This window comes from Leucoraja erinacea, chromosome 6 (genome assembly GCF_028641065.1).
Source record: "Leucoraja erinacea ecotype New England chromosome 6, Leri_hhj_1, whole genome shotgun sequence".
Classification (NCBI taxonomy): domain Eukaryota; kingdom Metazoa; phylum Chordata; class Chondrichthyes; order Rajiformes; family Rajidae; genus Leucoraja; species Leucoraja erinaceus.
In genome coordinates this window covers 28,239,570-28,262,852 of record NC_073382.1, presented here as the reverse complement: position 1 = coordinate 28,262,852, position 23,283 = coordinate 28,239,570, and positions in this window count along the sequence as shown.

The window sequence follows — 23,283 nt, the reverse complement described above, 5'->3', positions numbered from 1 at the left end:
ATTGCATTCAGGGACCAGCCATCCACTATGATGCCCCTCAATCTCTAACCCCTTCTCTCTCCGTCTCTCTCTCTCCCTGGGAGGTGGCTCTAGAAATAGTGGATGCATTGGTAATCACTTTCCAATGTTCAATAGATTTAGGATCAGTTCCTGTGGATTGGAGGATAGCTAATGTTATCCCACTTTTCAAGAAAGGAGCTAGAGGAAAAATGGGGAATAACAGACCAGTTAGCTTGACCGGTGGTGGGAAAAATGCTGGAGTCAATTATTAAAGAAGTAATAATTGGGCATTTGGATAGGTGTAAAAGGATTAGTCCAAGTAAACATGGATTTATGAAAGAGAAATCATGCTTGACTGATTTTCTGGAATTTTTTGAGGATGAGACAAGTAATATGGATGAAGGGGAGCCAGTGCATGTAGTGTATCTAAACCTTCAGAAAGCCTTTGATAAGGTCCCGCACGGGAGACTGGTGACTAAAATTAGAGCACATGGTATTGGGGGTAGGGTGTTGACATGGAGAGCAAATTGGTTGGCAGAGGGTGGGAGTGAACGGGTCCTTTTCTGAATGGCAGGCTGTGGCGAGTGGAGTGCCGTAAGGCTCAGTATTGGGGCCGCAACTTTACCATATATATTAATGATTTGAAAGAGGGAATTAGGAGCAAGTCTAGCAAGTCTGCGGATGGCACAAAGCTGAGTGGCAGTGTGAACTGTGCAGAGCATGTTAGGAGGTTGCAGGGTGACCTGGACAGGTTGAGTGAGTGGGCAGATGCATGGCAGATGCAGTATAATATATATAAATGTGAGGTTATCCACTTTGGCGACAAAAACAAGGTGGCAGATTATTATCTCAATGGCGTTAGGTTAGGTAAGGGGGAGGTGCAGCGAGACCTGGGTGTCCTTGAATACCAGTCACTGAAAGTTGGCGTGCAGGTACAGCAGGCTGTGAAGTAAGCTAATGGAATGATGGCCTTCATAACAAGAGGATTTCAGTATAGGAGTAAAGAGGTTCTTCTGCAGTTGTATTGGGCCAGTTGTAAGACTACATCTGGAGTATTGTGTACAGTTTTGGTCTCCTAATTTGAGGAAGGCCATCCTTGTGACTGAGGAAGTGCAGCATAGGTTCACGAGATTGATCCCTGGGATTGCGGCACTGTCATATGAGGAAAGATTGAAAAGACTAGGCTTGTATTCACTGGAGTTTAGAAGGATGAGGGGGCATCTTATAGAAACATATACATTTATAAAAGGACTGGACAAGCTAGATGCAAGAAAAATATTCCCAATGTTGGGCAAGTCCAGAACCAGGGGCCACTGTCTTAGAATAAAGGGGAGGCCATTTAAGACTGAGGTGAGAAAAAACGTTTTCACCCAGAGAGTTGTGAATTTGTGGAATTCCCTGCCACAGAGGGCAGGAGGCCAAATCACTGGATGGATTTAAGAGAGAGTTAGATAGAGCTCTAGGGGCTAGTGGAATCAAGGTAGTGTGTGGGGTGGGGGGGGGGTGGTTAATGTGTTTGTGTGACACAGCAGACCGCCCCGCCCCCCCCCCGCAACGTGTCCCACGGTCGGTAATCGGGATATGGGAGAATGCAGGCACGGGGTTATTGATTGGGACGATCAGCCCCATGATCTCAATGATAATGGTCCTTTGCTATTAGGCAGACGCCGCCTTTCGGGTAGGTGGCATTTTGACGGAGCAGCCATTCGGTAAGTTTGCTTTTAGGCGACGCAGCTTTTCGGTTTGTTGGCTTTTAGGCGTCCCGCCCTTTCGGTTTATTGGCGTTTCGGCCTAGTTTCCATTTGTTTCTTTGGCTTTGACTTCTTTGCTTCGGCTTCTTGTTTGGCGGCGCCACGTCCGGGTACCGATCTAAGAATCCAACACGAAGGCACTCTACAAAGTCTCTTTCTTGGAGTCCAGTACAAACCTGATTTTCTGCAGTCTACCTGCATGTTGAAATCTCCCATAACAACCACAGCATTTACCTTTGCTACATGCTAATTTTAACTCCTGATTCAACTTGCACCCTATGTCAGGATACTGTTTGGGGGCCTGTAGATAAGTCCCACTTTAGGGTCTTTTTACCCTTACAGGAGCCAATTAATACTGAATTTTCTAATGATCAATAAATGGATAGGATATAATATCAAGGGGGGGGGGGGGGTGGTTAGTGTGTGTGTGTGGGGGATGGCTAATGTGTTTGTTTGACACAGCAGGCCGTCCCCCCCCCCCCCCCCCCCCCCCCCCCCCCCCCCCCCACGCAACGGGTCCCCACGGTCCAGTAATATATAAGATTATATAATATTCCATTGCTATTAGGATTCAGAATCGGGGCAAAAACTGAATCCTCTAATGATCAATAATAATAATCAATGATGAAATTCCACAAAATTCTATGAGAGGCAGAGCAGAGGCAGCATCAATGAGCCACATGGTTAGGCAATGTTTTGGGGCAAGACTTTTCTTCAGACTCTTCAGATTTATTCCAGCACTTTGCATTCTACGCAAGGTTCCAGCATAGAGTCATAGAGAGTCATTGAGTAATACGGCCCAACTTTCCCACACCGGTCAGCAATGTCCCAGCTACACTAGTCCCACTTGTCTGCGCTTGTCCATATCCCTCCAAACCTGTCCAATCTGGCTAACTGTTTCTTAAACAATGGGTTAGTCCCAGCCTCAATTGCCTCCTCTGGGAGCTTGTTCCATACACCCACCACCCTTTGTGTGAAAAGGTTACCCCTCACCTCAGATTCCTATTAAATCTTTTCCCCTTCACCTTAATCCTATGTCCTCTGGTCCCCGATTCCTGTACTCTGGACAAGAGACTCTGTGCATCTACCCAATCTATTCCTCTATTCCCTCACATCTACAGTTCCTTGTGTTTACAGATACTTTTCTTGCTAGCACAAGCAGAATGTACTGTATGTGTATGAAGACAGGAATATTCCCATTCTCAAGAATGACTGTAACCCCAACTAAACCATCGTGGAGGTGTTGAGGGTTTACACAAAATATTTTAATACAATAAAAACTTAATGAATGAGGTATCTCACTCATTCAAGGACTGTAACTTGGAAGGTTAACAGTAATAATGCCAAGGAAACTAAACCCAGCACTCAAAAGAGGAGCCCAACTTGCAATACCATGGGGTTTAGTTTAGTTCAGTTTAGAACAGTGTGGAAACTGACCCTTTGGCCCACCAAGTCCACACCAACCAATGACTCTTAACACTATCCTACACACACTAGGGACAATCTGCATTTATGCCCAGCCAATTTACCTACAAACCTGAACGTCTTTGGAAAGTGGGAGGAAACCAAAGATCTTGGAGAAAACCCACGCAGGTGACGTGGAGAATGTACAAACTCTGTAAAGACAGTACCCATGGTCAGGATCAAACATGGGTCTCAGGCGCTGTAAGGCAGCAACTTTACCGCTGCGCCACAATTCTTTCCCAATCATTCTTTCAAAGTATGCATTGTCCTTATGCAGTTTACGGTAGCTGAAATATCAGAGGTCATTTTTACACAATTATACATCTCCCACATGGAACTCTGACGAGGATAATGTAATCTTTAGCAGTTGAAAGAGACTGACATTCCAGTCATTGGCATGCGCTTGGTGGAGATCCTCCCTTTATTCCTCTGAGTTTCACCATGCTGAAAATCTATGTTCTTTTCTCCCTCATCTCTTCCAGTCATGGGAAAGAAGCAGGTACCAGCATTATCGAGAGGGAAGAGAATCATGTTTATGTTACCTGTAGATTACAGTTTATGGTTATGTGCCAAAGCAGTGAGCCATTCTTCAGTGGTTTTCCATTAAGATGTTTATATCAACCATGCACTCGAATGTAGCAAATTGTCTCACCTTTCCTAATGGGCAGATTTAAGATAAAAATGACCATGTGCTTTCTTTAGTTACTGACAGGAAATCAGCTCTGGTGTAAGGTGACTGGTTTATTGATGAAAAAGCCTGATAACAGCCCTAAAACTGTAAAAACCTGTTGAGCTCCATTCCGAACTGTAATGATAGATTTGTTTCTTCTGAAAAAGGGAAAATAATTCACCTCCCTCCTACGTTTACTTACATGGCGGTAATATAGTGGAAAGCTCTGGTTTGGTCTGCAGTAATGATTACAATTCCCTACACTGATTTATTTCTCCAGAAATATTGTACATAAGCATTGGGGTGTTTGGTGAAGTTAACATACTACAGTTATTGAACAATTTGCTTGGTGAGAATATATAATCAACCATCAGAAATTAGTTAAATTAAAGTAAGGCTCTGTTTTCATTGTTTTTTTCAGGAGCACATTATGAATTGGGTATAAAGTTAGAAGAGGTTAACAGACAAGTAAAAATAATAGAATCTACTCAGTTGCATGCATTAAATATACAATGTCATAACATATGTGTTTAAACTGCCTCTGAAAATCAGTTCCACTGAAGCCAATGGAGCATTATAGGTTTAACACATACACTATTTGTCAGCTGTCTGGCTATAGCAGTGACTGTATGCATAATATTTTACCTATCATTTCTTGCTCAACTTTGCCCTGAAGCCAATAAACATATTTAATTCAAAGTTCATGTCACTACTGAAAAAGTAAGTATATTAAATCCAGTCTAATTTTACAAGGAAAATAATTTTGAATTAACTTACTGTCAAGGGGAAGATTAGTGTAAGGATATAGACTTTACAGGCAAATTATTTGTCATGCATGTACAGAATTACAATGTAATTCCATACATGCTTTTTGATAGTTAACCTCAGGTCAAACTGTTCCCGTAATTCCAGCAGCCTTTCATTTCAACAATTAGAAGTGGGTGCGTTCCTCTGATCTAGAATGGACATCCCCTTTAATGTAGCCCAGCAGCATGGTGCGGAGGGGCCCAGAGTCAGGCTGCCAATCAGTCAACTGCTGAGTTAAAATTGAGCCTGTCAAGGAAGAAATTTAATGGATAAGAGTTTATTGAACAGGAAATCATTTCTGACAGCAGGAGATGATGAGCTCCTGGGTCCAAAATTAAAGTCGTCGGGAGATTACCAAACTGCTCTGGAAGGAATTGAATAAGGAATTGAATAAAATAAATGGGTCCTTTAATAGGCGGCTTTTATTTCAGCACTATAAAAATGGGGGGAAATGGTACAGAACACTGCTTCTATGTCCATGTTCCTGAAATATTGTTTGTTTGTGAATTGTGGGAGCACGGATATACCCATTTCAGTCCTCAATAATAAACTTGCTACCAATTTCCCCAGTTTCCTATGTTCAATCAAAGGAACCCGTGCTTTTTAGCTGCAAGGCCTCTAAGATGTGGGATCCCCTCCCTAAATATTACTTGCTCTCCTCTTCTTTGTCCTTGTTTAAGATATACCTTGGTAAAACTTTCTTGAGCAAGCATTACCATCCATTGCCTAAAGCCTCACTGTGGCAGTCTATATTAAATTAGAATGTAGAGCAGTACAATATAGCTGCAGATCTTCAGCTCACAATATCTGTGCTGAACATGATACAAATTAAACTAATGTTCTCTGGCTGCTGATAATCCATATCCCTTATTCCCAGCATATTTAGGTACCGAGCTAAATGTCTCTTAAACACCACTGTTGCATTGCTTCCACCACACCATTTGTGTTCCATCACCTACCCATTGGCATCTGTGCACATCTCCAAACATCTCTGACCATGCCCTATCTGTCCACTTTGGGAAAATCTGACCTGCACCATCTCCTTTAAACTTTCCATAGAAACTCTGACCAGGAAAGCTATTGCCCTCTAGTCCTTTAACATTTCCACTTTGGGGAAACTCAGGTTCTGACTGTCTACCCTACCCCTATCCCCTGTCCACAATAACTCCCTCTTAAATATACCAATGAACTGGCCCTCAGGTGTGGCAGAGAGTTCCTGAACCCCTGAAAAAAGTTCTCCTCATCTCCAGAGAAAACCCCTTATCCAAGTGACCCCTGTCCTGGACTTCCCCAACATCGGGAACAATCTTCCTCATTCAACCCCTTAAGAATTTTCTCGATCTCTATAAATCCCCTCTCAATCACCCATAAACCAAGTCTTCTTCTTTCAAAGACGCTGAGTTACTCCAGCATTTTATGTCTATCTTTGATGTATCCAGCATCTGTAGTCCTTCCTTCCTACACAAACGCAATACTCCAGGTGTGGTTTCCTTATACTTGACTCAAATCCTCTTGCTAAGCCAACATGCCATTCGTACTGCCTTCTGCACTGCAAACCTCTTCTGGTACACACAGGTCTCAAAGCTTCCCCCAAATCCAATAATCTGCTTTGTGTTTAATAATATTAAACATCAAAGCACTCACCCAGCCTATAAGTGATAGTCTCCTTTTGCTAACACTCTACAAAAAGTAATATGCTCATGATCAGATATAATTGGATACAGGAAGGCCTTGTGTGTCACTGCCTGCCATTGTGAAAAGAACGCGTTTACTCCTACTCTTTGCTTCCTGATTGCCAGCCAGTTCTCTATCCACATCTGGCACAAAGGTGAGCCTTCTGGAAGTCCAGATACACCACATCCACTGGTTCTCCCCTAAACGCTACTAGTTACATCCTCGAAAAATATAAGATTTGATTCGTAAATGTCCAAGGATTTCACCACTTTCTAAATGGTGCTATCCCATCTTTAAAAAACTCTAGCAGTTTTGCTTTGTGCCTTCAGTAAGGAGTTTTGAATACTAATTCTCTTGACAGATGGCCTATTGCCCTTAATGGTCTTGTAGTGCAAAGAAGAGGGAATGTCATTGTCAGGATTATTCTACTAAGACCCAACATAGACTCAAGTACTTGAATACCCTCTTTCTGTACCCAACACCATTCCCGTACCCAGGATTTACATTTAGAATTATAAGCTCAAGAAAGCCATCTGTAAAGTATTTTCAGTCCGATCGAAAATATCACCCACAAAGAGAGGACTCCAACATTTTATTATATCCAGCATCTGTAAACCCACCTTTCCGACTTGATAACTGCATTTTACTTCTGAACTCTAATCCAATTGTGTTTAATAATAATCAAAGCATTTAGATTTTCACCACAAAATGTACTTAATTAATGAAGAAAAGATAGTTTCTGGCACAAAGGTGAGTTTAAATTGAAACTGATCTTCCATTGCTTTCCAGTAAGGAATTATATGACAGATGGAAAGTAGTCAAATTCTTCAACTACTTTGCACATATCTATACCCTCTTTTACCATAGTTTTATCAGAGGCTTAAAACAGTAAACAAACCTGAAGAAAAAAACAGATTACATAATGTCAGTCATTACTTACCCAGTAGAAAAAAATATTTATTGCTGATCTTCCAGCATTCCATATTAAAGTATCAAATTCTGGATGGACATTGGGAGATCACTGTTCAGTTACTCTGGATGGATCACTGTTCAGTTACTCTGGAGACCAAATGCATTCAGGAAAGAGTTTAGCTGCTGATTGATACAGACAGTCAATTAGTACTTCAAAGGGAAACTTTTTTCTTTTTTTCTCACACGTGATGGGATAAAGGATTTCCGTTTGATGACATGTAATCCCTATTGCTTTTGCAGTCACTGACACAGCGTAATATTTGCAGATTTCTGAGTAGATGCAAGAACCATGTCTTGCTGCTCAGTGGATAGGAAGCATTCAAACTTCAATGCTCTACTTGGATTTTGCAACATGCTACCATCAGCACACATTTAGTGTAGAGCCGAAGGAGATCCGTCAGCTTAAATAATAAAGAAAGCCCATGACACTAATAGTTTAAATGCGATTTTATTAAATCAAAACACTTAGATATTTTGTAAATCTCTAATACCTTCTGGAATTGCCCTATATCAACCTCTATTAAAACACCTACAGGCTATTTGATCATTAACTCTTTCAGTGCTGAGATATTACAGTATTGAAAATAAAGCTTGGAATTTTTCTTATCAGTTTTGAGAGTTCTAATTAGTAGCAACAGTTATCGTATAAATTGACTTGTTGTCAAATTATAGAAACAGTTATTCAGAACTTTCCTCCTCTTTTAATTGCAATGGGGGTTTTTTCTGCAATTTTGTCTTCACTTTAAAACATCTAAACATTGCTCTCAATTTGCAATCGTGATCATGGACTCTACAAAACAATTTCAAAGTCACTTTTGAATGCGTCTAATTGCATTAGAATCTTCTCGTGGCAATAGCTGGCTTCTCCCCAAACAAATCTACTCCATTACAATTGCAGTCATGTAAGCAGGTGTTTGGAGAGTTTGCATCAAAAGCAGACAGACCTCACATCAGAGACCTGAATGGCAACTGGAGTCAAAGGTGAAAAATAATCTTTATATTCAAAGACAATTAGTCATAGTCTGTCCTTTATCAGTTTTGACAACAGTGGATACACTGGAGAAGATCTTGGGAATAATTGTCACTTTTAAACTGAAAACTTGCAATCATGACAATGGTGTCGACAAAGCAAGTTTCAAAATCACTTCTGAATGAACCTGAATCTTCAAGTGGCAATGCTGGCTTCTCCCCAAACAGCTCTACTCCAGTGCAATATTATTTCCATATTGGCAGCAATATGATAAATTAAATATAGAGAGATGCAGCCAAGACTCCATATTTATTGCAGCAGATATTATTATTTTCTCAACTATCACTGGCAGCACAGTAACTGGAAAATCTAGACCAAATTTGAAAAAGAAAGTTCTGGCCTTCTCTTATTTCAGACTTAACATGTTCCTAGAGAGAATGCTCACAGACAGCAGTCCAAAGTGCTTTGAATGGACAAGGAATCGATTTGATTCTGTCATATTTCATTATTGTAATGTTATCATTTTCATCCTCCAATGTAACTGTTAGTTTAAGCAATAATGCCAAGTCTTTACATGTATAGTGCACAGCAAGATCAAACAAGATCAAATATGTTTTTGATCTTCATTATGTAGTCCATGTTAATGCTCCTGTTCGTAATTTATCTTTGTGACATTCTCCATTATCATACCTTTCCTCACTTTAACTGACCCCACACTCCAACATGTCTGTGCCACTGTTGTATCATTTTTTTCCAGTGGAAGTGGAGAAAGCAAAATAATTTGGGCAACGATGTAGGATGCCAGGAGAGGTTGCACAGGATGTCATCAAACAGTTATCAGTGGCCTCTCCCAAACTTCCTGACACAATGCTCCCTGCATTGATACCACATTGTTTCAGTAACTAGAGAAGCAACTGTGATCACTAAACATTAAATAGGAAATTAGTATAAGAGATTTATAAAACTATATTTTGAAATGGTTTGATTGAATTAAAATCAGGTTTAAACTCAATATTGTAGACTTTTTTTGGTGGCCCTTATTGATTGTGAAATGTTGCCATTGATTTCCATGTTGATGGTAGTGTGTTGCAAAATCCAAGGTGTGTATCAATTATTGCACGCAACACACTGAATTGGCTTACATAGAAAATAGGCAATATACAATAGGTGCAGGAGTAGGCCATTCGTCCCTGCGAGCCAGCACCAACATTCATGGCTGATCACCCCCAATCCCTAGTACCCCGTTCCTGCCTTCTCCCCATATCCCCTGACTCCACTATTTTTAAGAGCCCCCTCTAGCTCTCTCTTGAAAAGTCTGATCTTGCCATTTACGGCTGTGGTTTTTTGCCATCTTACTCAGAGTTCCCCTCTGCTATGCAGGACAAGACGATTTTCCCCATCAATTAAAAATAAAATAGTTATTTGTGTTTAAAAAATGTTGAGATTCTCTCTCCTGAAGGCCACGCAGAAGTGTTGAGTGCCTCAGTTAGTATCTGCAAGATGGGAAGCAAGAGGGTCACATCTCTCAGTCTAAGCTGTGAATAACACTGAACACATGTCTACCAAACTGTGAGTGTGGTTTACTGACCTTGAGTACCCTTAATGTGGTTTGAAAATGAAAATGTGGTTGGTTTGAAATGAAGCACAGCAAATGGTTGTTGGTGGTGGTTGGTTCGAAATATAGCACAGCAAATGGTTGTTGGTGGTGGTTGGTTCGAAATATAGCACAGCAAATGGTTGTTGATGTTGGTTGGTTCGAAATAAAGCACAGCTAATGGTTGTTGGTGGTGGTTGGTTCAAAATAAAGCACAGCTAATGGTAGTTGGTGGTGGTTGGTTCGAAATAAAGCACATGATTAAAAGTCTAAACTTGACAACTTCCTGTTTGCATTGTATATTGATTTTAGATAAAACACTACCACTTACGGCTGTGATTTTTGGCCATCTTACTCAGTCCCTCTCCGCTCATCAAGTGCAGAGGATTTTTCACATCAATCAAAAATAAAAGTGTTATTAGTGTGTATAAAATGTTGAGAATCTTTCTCCTGTCAATCAAGCCATGAAGGCCAAGCCCCTTCCGGTGGGAGGGGGTGGTATTATAAAACCTGGAAGTGTGGGTGTGGCTCACCTGAAACTGCACTTGAATTTGTTGGGCCTGCACCCTGCTAGAAGTGGCAGGAAACTGCACTTGAGTTTTGTGGCCCTGCACCCTGCTTGAAATGGCATGAAACAGCATTTGCATTTGAGACTGCATTTGGTGGCCTTGTGCCCTACTTGAAGTGGCATGAAACTGCACTTGAATTTGTGGCCTTGCACCCTGCTTGAAATGGTATGAAACTGCACTTGAATTTGTGGAACTTGCACCCTGCTTGAAGTGGTATGAAACTGCACTTGAATTTGGTGGGGTTGCACCCTGCTTGAAGTGGCATGAAATAGCATTTGCATTTGGTGGCCAAGCACCCTGCTTGAAGTGGCATGAAACTGCACTTGGATTGGGTGGCCTTACACCCTGCTTGAAATGGCATGAAACTGCAGGAATTTGGTGGCCGTGCACCCTGCTTGAAGTGCCATGAAACTGCATTGGAATTTGGTGGCCTTGCACCCTGCTTGAAGTGCCATGAAACTGCACTTGATTTGGTGGCCTTGCACCCTGCTTGAAGTGGCATGAAACTGCAATTGAATTTGATGGCCTTGCACCTTGCTTGAAGTGGCATGAAACTGCACTTGAATTTGGTGGCCTTGCACCCTGCTTGAAGTGGTATGAAATTGCACTTGAATATGTTGGCCTTGCACCCTGCTTGAAGTGATATGAAACTGCACTTGAATTCGGTGGTCTTGCACCCTGCTTGAAGTGGTCGGAAACTGTACTACAATTGGGTGGCATTGCACCCTGCTTGAAGTGGTAGGAAACTGTACTTGAATTTGGTGGCCTTGCACCCTGCTTGACATAGAATTTCAAGGAATAGCCGTGAGTCAACTGCCAGCGCACCAGCCGAGAGTGAGCTGCCAGCATATCATGCTTGAGTGACTGAGGTGCCACCTCAAGAATCCATTTGGCCCACAATGTCCATACTAGCCCACTGGAAACCAGTCATTTCAGCCCACAACACCCATACTAGTGCTCCAGAAAGCCCCCTCCCCCACTGGCCACCAATATTGGAATTCGTGGAGAGGTGGAATATTCCTTTGGGGACCAGCTCTCCCTTGTGAACATGGGACCCACCTAATCTAGTTCCTACTAAAGTTACAGACCTGGAAGCTTTTCTAATTCTTTCATAGCAACAAAATGCTTCTAAACATTGTTTTAATCGACATGTTCATTTCCTTAAAGAGGTAAAAAATGTTTTTGGATAGTGACTGAGTCACACGGTTCAGCCTAAGGGAAGGGTAGTAGAATGCCTGATGCCCTTATGTTTATCAAAAGCAAAACAAATGACCACAAATAGAATGTAAAAGTCAAACCAGGGGTTAACAAAGTCAAAACAAATTTGTCAGCAGCAGATAAACTGAAGTATGGATGGAGTTGGTTGATGTTACAAAAACACATCAAAGAGTAGAATAGATTTCTATAATTAGGGAAAAATAGATTTATTATGTTAATTTGGGTCTGAAATTTTATGACTGGGAATGGTCGCTTGTTTATAAATAATTGCTTGCACCAAATTAAAAATTATTTACTTTTCATTAACATGCTCTGTTTTATATTTTGTTTAACACTGAGAGAAAACTGGCAGCGTGAGATAGACAGCATCCACAGCCAAATTATGACTCATGCAAAACTGTTATCATTACTGATATATTTTGAATGCTCTTGGGAAAATATAAAACTTGCATAAATTATACATGGAGTAACAAGGCTGAAATTCTGCTCTTTTACTCCGAAGTTAGAAAGAACAATATGGAATTTAATATCTATTGTGAGTTTTGCACTGTTGCTCCACAAGTTATGTTTCATGGTAAATGTAACTACTCTTTGTCAGGCCATTATCCCAGAACTGAGATAATAATTATATTCAGCTGGCCATGCTGGGAAGGCCATGACATTTTCATTCACTTCACCGGAGTCCTGAAACAGACTATAATCCAAGGTCTGTCATGAGAGGAGATTATGGGGAATTCAGAGGAAAAGATTCAAGGATGTGCACAATGCCTCCATTAAGAAATGCTACTTCACCATTAACTTTGGCAAATCCCTGGCTCAAAACCACTCAAGGAATGTATGAAATAGTATTGAGAACCTTAAAGCCATGCATCAACAGTACACAGAAGCTCTGCATATATGGTAGAAGGAATGCACCACCTGACAAAGTACCCATCCTCACACCCTGATGAGAACTTCTTGCTCCATCTGTGGCAGAGGTTGAGTTCTCAGGTTGGCCTCATCAGCCATCTGAGAGTCTACAAAACCAGCAGGAACAAGCCATCCACAATTCTGAGCAACTGTCTAAAAATATCAATTATTATGTGATCAAATTGACATCAGAAGGATTTAAAGGTAGTGTTGAGATTTCTCTGGAATTTACCATATAATGTATTTTTAGCACTACGCTGTGGTACATTGGACCAGAGAACTGGCTTGGTAAAAAAGCTGTCTGGAAATGTTTTAATGGGTGGACTGGATTGATTTTGGCGAGTTCCTGTGTTTTTGCTTGTTATATCAGGTTTTATTGTTTCTTTTTCTTTGAGAATACTTTGTGTTAATGTGTAGGGGAACATCCTGCTTTAGATAATTGCTTGTGAATTTGTGTTTCCCTATAGAAAATATTCAAACATCTAAAGGGCCTGTCCCACTTACGTGACATTTACAGGCGACTGCCGGCACGTGTCATAGGTCGCCGAAATGTTCAACATTTTCAACAAGACCAGAAAGATGCTACAACTCTTTGGAGACCTCTCATGACCATAGGAAACCTCTCACGACCATACAGGTGACCCCTGGCAACATGTCGTGGGTGACCTCTCATGACCATAGGGGACCTCTCGTGAGAGGTCTCTAAAGAGTCGTAGTGTTTTTCTGGTGGCCGCTGAATTTTCAATATGATTTTTCAACAAGTGTTTAGCAACCGGGAGTTCATATAGGTTCAAGTGCACTGAAGCGAAGGTGTTCAGCAAAATGATGGCCCAGTTTACGTTTGACCTCGCCGATGTATAAGAGTCCACATCTTGAACAACGGATACAGTAGAGAAGGTTGGAGTAGGTGCAAGTGAACCTCTGCCTATCCTGAAAGGACTGTCGGGATCCCTGGGCAGAGTCAAGGGAGGAGGTATATGGACAGGTGTTGCATCTTCTGCGGTTGTGGCGGAACATACCTGGGGAGGGGGTGGTTTGGGTAGGATGCATTAACCAGGGAGTTGCGGAGCGAACGGTGTCTGTGAAAGGCAGAAAGGGGGTTGAGATGGGAAAATGTGGCTAGTGGTGGGATACCGTTGGAGGTGGAGGAAAATTCGGAGGATTATGTGTTGTATGAGGTGCAACTGCATTAATTAACCAGCAATTGCAACCAAAAAAAAATTCTTGGCATTTCAATGGGGAGTGTCTCCATGTGCAATTGCAATATCGTCAGGAGGTTTGAATATCACCTGGAAATTCAAATTAGGCTTATTTGATGACATTTCAAGATGAATTTATATAGAAGTACAAACAGATAATACTGGAAACACTGAGCAGGTCATGAAGCACCTGTGGAATGAAAAAATAGAGTTAATGTTTTGTGTCAGAGGTACCTTATCTGAATTTAGACATTGCCTACTATGACCCTTTCATAAAATCTTTAAGCTTTTTACAGACAAAGAATTCTGCTTGGTATGGAATCACTACAACAAACGGCAAGTCAACTTACATTCTGTTTTTGCTCACAAGCTGCTATATATCTATATTACTAAATCTAAGATCTTGACCACTTTCTATTTCATGATTTCAGAGAGAACGCCGCCACTTATGGCTGTCACGCTCGGAGTCTCGCTCCTCCGGACTGGACTGGAATATTTTTCCCATCGATGAAAATTCAGAGAGTTATTAATGTCTTTTAAAATTTTGACATTCTCTCTGCTGCCCCCTGTAACGGCAGGGGGGAGGGACTATAAAACCCGGAAGTGTCGTGCCTCACTCAGCCTCTGCCAGACAGAGGAAGTGAGTAGGTCACGGGTCTCTGAGCTGCGAACAACACTGAATGCACGTCTACTCCACGATGAGTCCCCACGATGTGCTTTTCAGAAAATGTGTTTGTTGCTAGCAAAGTATTTGCCCAATTGGCTTGGGTTTTAAAGGGCTCTCAGAAAATGTGTTTTGTTGGCTTGCAAAGTGTTTACCCAGTTGGCTTGGCTTTTAAAGGAGCCTCAGAAAATGTGTTTTGTTGGCTTGCAAAGTGTTTGCCCAATTGGCTTGGCTTTTAAAGGGCTCTCAGAAACGTGTGTTTTCTTGGCTTGCACAGTGTTTGCCCAATTGGCCTGGCTTTTAAAGGGGTCTCAGAAAACGTGTTTATTTCTTGGCATGCAAAGTGTTTGCCCAATTGGCTTGGCTTTTAAAGGGCTCTCAGAAAACGTGTTTTGTTGGCTTGCAAAGTGTTTGCCCAATTGGCTTTTTAATTAGATCAGGACTGCTTAATTGCAAAATTGGTGCTCATTCCATGATTTCCGCTTAGTGGCAAGATGGCGGTGATTACATAATTTCCGGTTAGCGGCAAGATGGCGCTGAGTGCATAATTTCCGGTTCATGCGAAGATGGCGCTGATAGAAAAAGGCATAGTGAAGACGTTGTTGAATAAATCAAGAGAACTGACTGCTCTGTCTATGGTCAGTGTCTTTGTTGAATGTTTTTAATGCGCGTTTTTGCTTCAGCAGCAGCAGCCTCTACAGGAGGCTTTAAACGTTTGAATCATTCGGTATGGCTGCTCTGTGGGAGAGCCGCTAAGATAGCATGGGGGGAAGTTGTGGGGAGATGGACTGAACGTGTGGGGCGGAAGGGAATGGCAAGGAGCAGAGTGGGGGGATGAAGGGAGGAGGGATGACTGAATAAACTGCCACCATACCAGCCATGAGTGACTGCACTGCCAGCCCGCCAGCCGTGAATAAGTAAACTGCCAGCCCACCAGCTGTAAATGACTGAACTGCCAGCCCACCAGCCATGATTGATTGCACTGCCAGCCCACCAGCCGTAAGTAAGTGAACTTCCAGCTCACCAGCTGTAAGTGACTGAACTGCCAGCCCACCAGCCGTGAGTGACTGCACTGCCAGCCCACCACCCATGAGAAGTCAACTGCAGCCCACCAGCTGTAAGTGACTGAACTGCCAGTCCACCAGCCGTGAGTGACTGCACTGCCAGCCTGCCAGCCCACCATCCCTGAGTAAGAGCCAGCCATCCAGCCATGACTCACTGAATTGCCAGCCCAATAATCCATTCAGTCCACCCTCTCCCCTTTCTCTCTCACAGAGTCTGTTACCTGTTTTGGGCACAATTTCTGGCAGTTTCTCAGCTGCCAGCCTGCCAGGTCTGAGTGACTGTACTGCCAGGCCTCAGTGACTGAGCTGCCAGCCCAAGAATCCATTCGGCCCACGATGTCCATACTAGCCCTCTGGAAACCAGACCCTACGGCCCACAACACCCATACTAGCACAACAGAACCCCCCCCCCCCCCCCCCCACTGGTCAGCAATATTGGAATTGGTGGAGAGGTGGAATATTGCTTTGGGTGACCAGCCTTCCCATGTGATGCTAGGGCCCAACGGGTCTCGCTTAGTCTAGTTAATGGCGAGATATTCTGTTATCGTGGTGTTGAATGAGGGTAGATATTTTATAGCTGAACAGAGATATCTCCCACACTATCTATGATCATCCGCAAAAGGAGAGAAGCTTCAGGTTAATGTTTCAGTAAAGCAATGAGAGTGATGTCAAGAACTAATTGGTATGAAGTGGTAAAATTCCAGATCTGAATGCCAGTCTGCTTCATTTTGCAGATTTCACCCAGCACAATCATTTTATCACTGCAAAAGTCATATGGCAAGTCTGCCTTCATGTAACATAATGTCCCGTACAAGATCGGGACATCATGTTACAGCAGTGCAAGATGCTGGTGATACTGCGCATTGTGTACAATCTGGTTATCTGGTTGTCAATACTATAGGAAGGACGTAATTAAGCCAGAAAGGATGGTAAAATAATTGCTGGAACTGGGCTAAAGTTAAAGAGAGACGTGATAGGCTGGGACTATTTTCCCTGGAGTGAAGGAGGCGGAGTGGTGACATTGATACTTATAAAATCATGAGAGGCATGGATAAGGTGGATGGTCACTGCGTTTTGTAAGGAAGTCCAAAATTGAAGTGCATAGGTTTGAGATAAGTGGGGAATGATTTAAAGGTGGCCTGAGGGGTATATTTTTCATACAACGTGTGGTGGCCATATGTAATGAGTTACCAGAGGAACTGATAGGCAGGACAATTGTAATGCCTAAAAGACATGTAAGATACATGGATAGAAAACGTTTGAGAGATATGAGCCAAACATGGGCAAATGGGACTAGCTCAGGTTGACAACTTGTGCAGTATCTACAAGTAGGACCACAAAGTTTGTTGCTGTGCTGTATAACTGTAACTCTATTGACTATTATGTTGGTAATGTCAACAATAGCCTATTATAAATTAAATAAATATGAATTTTAAATCATCCTGAAACCTCAGGAACCACATTGCCTGAAGCTTGCAGTCAAGTAGGGTTCTCTCCCAGGCTTGAAAACAGGTATATCTGCAGTTGGCTGATTGATGCTGTCTGAGGGTGGCAGTGTGGCATAGCCAGGGATTTTGCATGTAGCTGGTTAAGACCCAGTTACTTTTTTAATTGGTGTGCTTACCCAGTCAATGCATTACACATAAGAGTCAGGAAATTATGTTGCAGCTTTATAGAATCTTGGGTAGGCCACATGTGGAGTCTAACCATGTGGATTTGGATGTGCATGTGTATTGAGGAGATTCAGCACGTTGACAAATACTCTCTTGAACTTCTACATATTGACTGGTTGCTTAAGGGCCTGGTTTGGTAACTTAAACATCCAGGAATGAAGAAGATTGCAAAAAGTGGTGAACATTGCCCAGTCCATCATGGATACTGACCTGCGTAGGAAGGAACTGCAAATGCTGGTTTATACCGAAGACAGATACAAAATGCCGGAGTAACTCAGCAGGACAGGCTGCATCTCTAGATTGAAGGAATGGGTGATGTTTTTGGTCGAGACCCTTCTTCTACTGACCATCCCACTATCAAAGGGATCTGCAAGAGTAGTGCCTCAGAAAGGAAAACAGCATCATTGGGGACCCACACCACCAAGGCCATGCTTTCATTTCACTCCTGCAATGAACAGGTATTGGAACCTCAAAACTGTATTGTCCAGGTTCAGGAGCATCGACCTTCCAAAAATCATCAGGTTATAAAAACACTACAACCTCCAACTAAGTTCCAAACTACTTGGACTTGGAGGGCATTGTTTTGCATTTGCTCTATTATTGTTTTTTTTTTAAAATATATACTGATCTTCTTTTTGTGTAGGAAAGAACTGCAGATGCTGGTTTAAATCAAAGGTAGACACAAAATGCTGGACTATCTCAGCAAGACAACCATCATCTCTGGAGAGAAGAAATGTAGGACATTTCCAGTCGAGACCCTTCTTCAGACTGAAGAACGGTCGAGACCTGAAACATCACCCATTTCATCTCTCCAGAGATGCCTGTCCCCCTGATTTTTTGTTGTTTATTATGGAGTTTGCAGACTATTATGTTTACATATCTGTTGTACCTCCGCAAGAAAGAATTTCGTTGTTCTGTTTCGGAACATATGACAATAAAAAACTCTTGACTGTTTAGTATTGTGTGCAGTTCTGGTCAACATTACAGGAAAGATGTGGAGGCTTTGGAGCGGGTACAGAAGTGGTTTACCAGAATGTTGTCTGGATTATTAGGTATTAGCTACAAGGTGAGGTTGGACTTTCTCTACTCTAAAGTTTAGAGAGAGTAAAGATTACTCTCTCTAAAGTGTTGGAAGCAGAGGGGAGAACCAAATGAAGTATATAAAATTAAAGGAACCGTAGCGAGGGTAGCGTCAGATTTATTTCCCCAGGGTGGACATGCCAAAGACTAGAGGGCATTTATTTGAAGTTCAGAATGGGAAAGTTTGAAAGCGATCTGTAGATCAAATTTGTATTTACATAGAGTGGAAGATGCCAGGAATGTGCTGCCAAGAGTGGAGTTGCAAGCAGTTACAATGGTGGCATTTAAGAGGCTTTTAGATAAACACTATACTAAGTGGGACCCGTTGGGTCCCATTCTCACACGGGAGACCAGGTCCCCCAATGTATTAATCCACCACTCACCCATAGCCCCCAACTGCGCAGGCGCAGCTGACGGGTCCCCGTTATGGCGCTCCTGATCCTCCTCATCTCCTCACCACTCCCCCACTCCACCCCTTGCCATTCCCATCCCACATATTCACTCCATCCCCCCTCAACCCCCACCCATCTACTCTAAGCGGCTCTCCGACGGTGTAGCCATTCACGCCCATTGGGTTCCCATTGTGGCGTAGAACACGCAGGCATTACTGCGCAGGCACCGCTGACGGGCACGGCAAGTGGAAAGGGTATTTATTAAAGCTTAAAATGTGAATAACTCTTATAATATAACAACAACTTAAATGTTAAATGTTTTCAGTTCAGTTCTTTCTTGTTGCATTCTGCAGCTGCGGGAGGGGGATGGCTTCAGGCGTGGGCTGTCGGGGGCCGGTGGGGAGAGCGTACTGCAGTCGGGGGGAGACGGCTTCAGGCAGGGAGCATTTTGTACCCAGGGGAGGGGATGGATTGAGGCGGGATCCGGCGGGAAGCGTCCTGCAGCCGGGGGAGGGGGATGGCTTTAGGCGGGGGCCGGTGGTGGGGGGGGAGGAAGCATCCTGCAGCGGGACATGCCAGGTGCCGGTGGTGGAGTGCTGCCATGGCTTACCACTGCCGTGGCCTACTGCTGCCTGCTGCTGCCGTGGGGTCGGGACACAGCTGGGGACAGGACGGCTTCAGGTGGGGGCCGGTGGGGGGGGGGGGGGGGGGGGCATCCTGGACCTGGGGACGGGGACGGTTTTTGACGGGGTCCGGTGGGAGCGTACTGTAGCCAGGGCAGGGGGACGGCTTCAGGCGGGGCCTGTCGGGGGCCGATAGGGGGGGGAGTGCTGCTGTGGCCTATCCCTGCCGTTGCCTACCCCAGCCGCTGCCTACAGCTGCCGGGGCCTAGCCCTGCTGCTGGCGTGGCTTATCCCTGCCGCTGGCGTGGTCTACCGCTGTGGGTGTTTTGCGGGGGGGGGGGGGGGGGGTGTCCTGCAGCTGGGGACGAGATGGCTTCAGGTGGTTGGTGACTGTTGGGGGGGGGGGGGGGCATCCTGCAACTGGGGACGGGGACGGCTCAGCTGTAATTGGGGCCTGTAATTTGACTTTTGTCATCTTTACCAGAAAACAATGGCACTGATTTGAAGAAGAGATCCTAGACTAGATAATAGCAAGTTCAAGTGGTTTCCACTCGGGAAACTCCACAAGCCTTCAAAGGAAAGGATCAGTTCCACAGTGACCTGAACAACAAGGCCTAGTAAAAATTCTGCGACCTAAAGAGTTGATGATGAGGATACTTTGTTGTCAGTTGTACCTAGGTATAAAGATACATCTTTGTGAGCTTCCACCTAGGCCTACATGATCTCCCGGTTGTTAAACACTTTAACTCCCTCTCTCATTCCCATACTGATATTTCTGTCCTGGGCCTCCTCCATTGTCAGAGTGAGGCCCAATGCAAACTGGCAGAACAGCACCTCATATTTTGCTTGGTCAGCAGTATGACTAACCTCAAGCAACCCTTGCTTTCCCTCTCTCTCCATCCCTCCCCATCCTAGTTCTCCGACTAATTCCACTGTCCTCCTGATTCAATTTTATTGATTGTATGCCTCATTGCCACCTTGTAGAATGATCCATTCTATATTTTCCTTGATTTTAATCCCCTTTGATCTCTTGCTTTCACACCTTACCCTTCCATAGCTCTATATCTCCCTCTGCCTCAGTCTGAAGAAGGGTCTCGACCCGAAACAGCACCCATTATTTCCCTTCAGAGATCCTGCCTGGCCCGTTGAATTATTCCAACATTTTGTGTCTTCGGTATAAACAAGGCATCTGCAGTTCCTTCCTACGCATGACCAAAAACAACAGTTGATGCTCCCTCATACTTACAAATGGCCCAGACACTCCGCCACATCAAGTACTTCCTACTTCATCCATGACAGAGTCTGCTAGTTCCACAATGGCTTTATCAGCAACTCGGAACTTTAGTGGAAACAAATCATCTTTGAACTTTGAACACTAGATGTAATAAAATAGGTTGCTTTTAAAGCCTCTTCATGGAGCAGTGACCATCAATGTTTTTGCCCGATCTTTTAAAATCTGCACTTGTTTCAAATATAGTCAATTGGTTGTTTCCTCGTTCTGTAGTTACCAAGCCTATAAATGGCAAGCTCGGGTTTAATTCATGAAAATCAGTGGGACAAGTTGATTGCTAGATACTCTGCAAGCCAAGAGTAAATAACCTGTCTCAAAGAAAAACCTCAATCGGCTCAATAGGATTTTTTGTATTGCTTTAACTAGAATTGTACACTGTTATAACTAGAAATTAGCTGCAAATACTAATTTTTTTTGTATACATAGCTCAACTATGGACTTGAGATATGCATCAGCATTCAGAGAGATAATTTATAGAGCCCAATACTTGTCCCTTTGTGACTCGTTTCGGTAATATGTAAGTGACATTATTTGTCTTGACTGCAGTCATTGTTTTTAGAATATAACACTGGACAATGTCGAGTATTTAAGTATTTTAACTGCATCTGACAGCATTAAATAAAGTTGATGGAGGGCAGAACCGAAGTGTGAAATTTCTCACTAGATTAACATTCAAGTTATCAGACATAATCCCTTCACAAACAACACGTTTATTGATTATTGGGCCCTTGGCAGTGTTCATGCCAATGTCTGTCTTTCCACAAAGAAGGGAAAATATACAAACCTGGACATTTGCCATCTTTACGAGTTTTCTGTCAGCACGTTGTCTTGGCAACCAAGGTTCTTCGTGCTGTCCAGTTGGAGGCAAGTTAGTTTGATTTAATTGAAAATGTGCAGCTGAAAGGAAAAAGGGGACATGAAATGAAACATATAGTTCCTTTATTTGTCTGTTTTGAATTGATCTGCATTGGAACTGAAGTATAGATTCAAAGTTCCTTGTGCTTCAGTGCAAACCCAAATCTTTCATGTTTCTATTTCAATAGGCTAACTAGTTCATAAAATGCAAATACTGATGGCCATAAACTGTTATCTTCATTCACGTTGTGTTTTGACATAGATCGGGCATTTACTGTTTAGTAATAGGTACATCCATACAACTGGCAACAATTCAAATGTGTTTTTGTGTCTCAGTGGGATGTACAATTTTATTGGTTTGTCTGTTCAAACTCATTCTCAATTTAACTTGTTCTCTCTCTCTCAATGAAAAATGACATCTATTCTCAGGGACCAGGGTATTTGAGGGTCAATTACTTTGGTGTGGTGGCGCCAATCGGCAGCAGCTTGACTACAGCCCATCAGTCTTTTTTTTTTTTTTGATTCTCGTTAAATGTATGTCTTGACTCTAGTTTTTATTATTTTTCTTTAGCTGTGTATATGTGGGGGTGGTGGGGGGGGACCGTTAATCTCTTCCCTGCACAGGGAACTGACTTTTTCCCTGTTGCGTCCCCGATGTAATTGGGACTAACATCGTGGAGCCGACGACGGCCTCGGGCCGGGTCCAACCTGAGGGCTCCAGTCGCGGAGCCTGCGGACTTGACATTGCGGAGCTGGGCAACTTCAGAACGGGAAGAGCTGTGGTGGTGCTCAGCTGCGACCCAACTTCGGAGCATCGGAGGCTGCGGCTGCAGGCCCGGTGGACAGGAACATCGGGAGCTCGTGGGTCCCTGGTGGGAGACCGCTTTTCAGAGCTCCTGCAATGGCAACTTCTCCCGCTGGAATCGCGGGATTTAAAGACTCGGAGCGGGGCCTAACATCGGCCTCCATGGCTTAAACGACCTCAGGACTTACCAGTTCGCCTCGATGCTGCAGTTGGACTGCTGGACCGCGGGAGAAGAACAAAGGGACGAAATAAGATTTTGCCTTCCATCACAGTGAGGAGGTGTTGGAGATCCACTGTGATGGATGTTTATGAAAACTGTGTTAAGTGTGGGTCTTTCGGTTTTTTTGTAATGTAAGACTGTAGAAAATGCAATTTTGTTCAAACCAAGCTGTTTGAATGACAATAAAAGGCATTCTATTCATATATACGACATCTGGCTAATTTCAAATCTTCTCAAACACTAAGTTCTTTGGTCATCTTTCTTTATAAGATGCATGACCTCAAGGACCCAGGCACATATTTGACCTCTTCTTTCCAGCCATTGACGGAAATGTGTTTGTGGATGGTAAGCGAGTGATTGGGATCTCAGTGCTGCACTTCATCATACTTTAGCTACTTTGAAAGGGCAGCAGTTGTCAAAGCTCATCAAGTGGAGAGATCCAGAACTGGAGTAACTGAATATTCCCACAATAACAAAGGGTTCATTCAAAAAATACTATAATACTGTGAAAAGAATATCAAAGATGTATTTTTCTACCACAATATTCTTAGTTCATTCATGGGATCAGAAAATGAAATAGCATGGAAAGGGGTCATTTTTGCCAATTACATCAGTGCCAGCTCTTTGAAAATAGCTCCACTTTTCTGCTTTTTCTGTAGCTTGAAAATTTTGCCCTTCAAATAGCTTTTTTTTGTTGAAGAAAGAATGGACTACAGATGCTGGTCTACCAAGGAAAGACTGAAAATGCTGGAGTAACTCAGTGGGTCAGGCAGCATCCCTGGAGAACATGGATAGGTGGTGGGTTGGGACTCTTCTTCA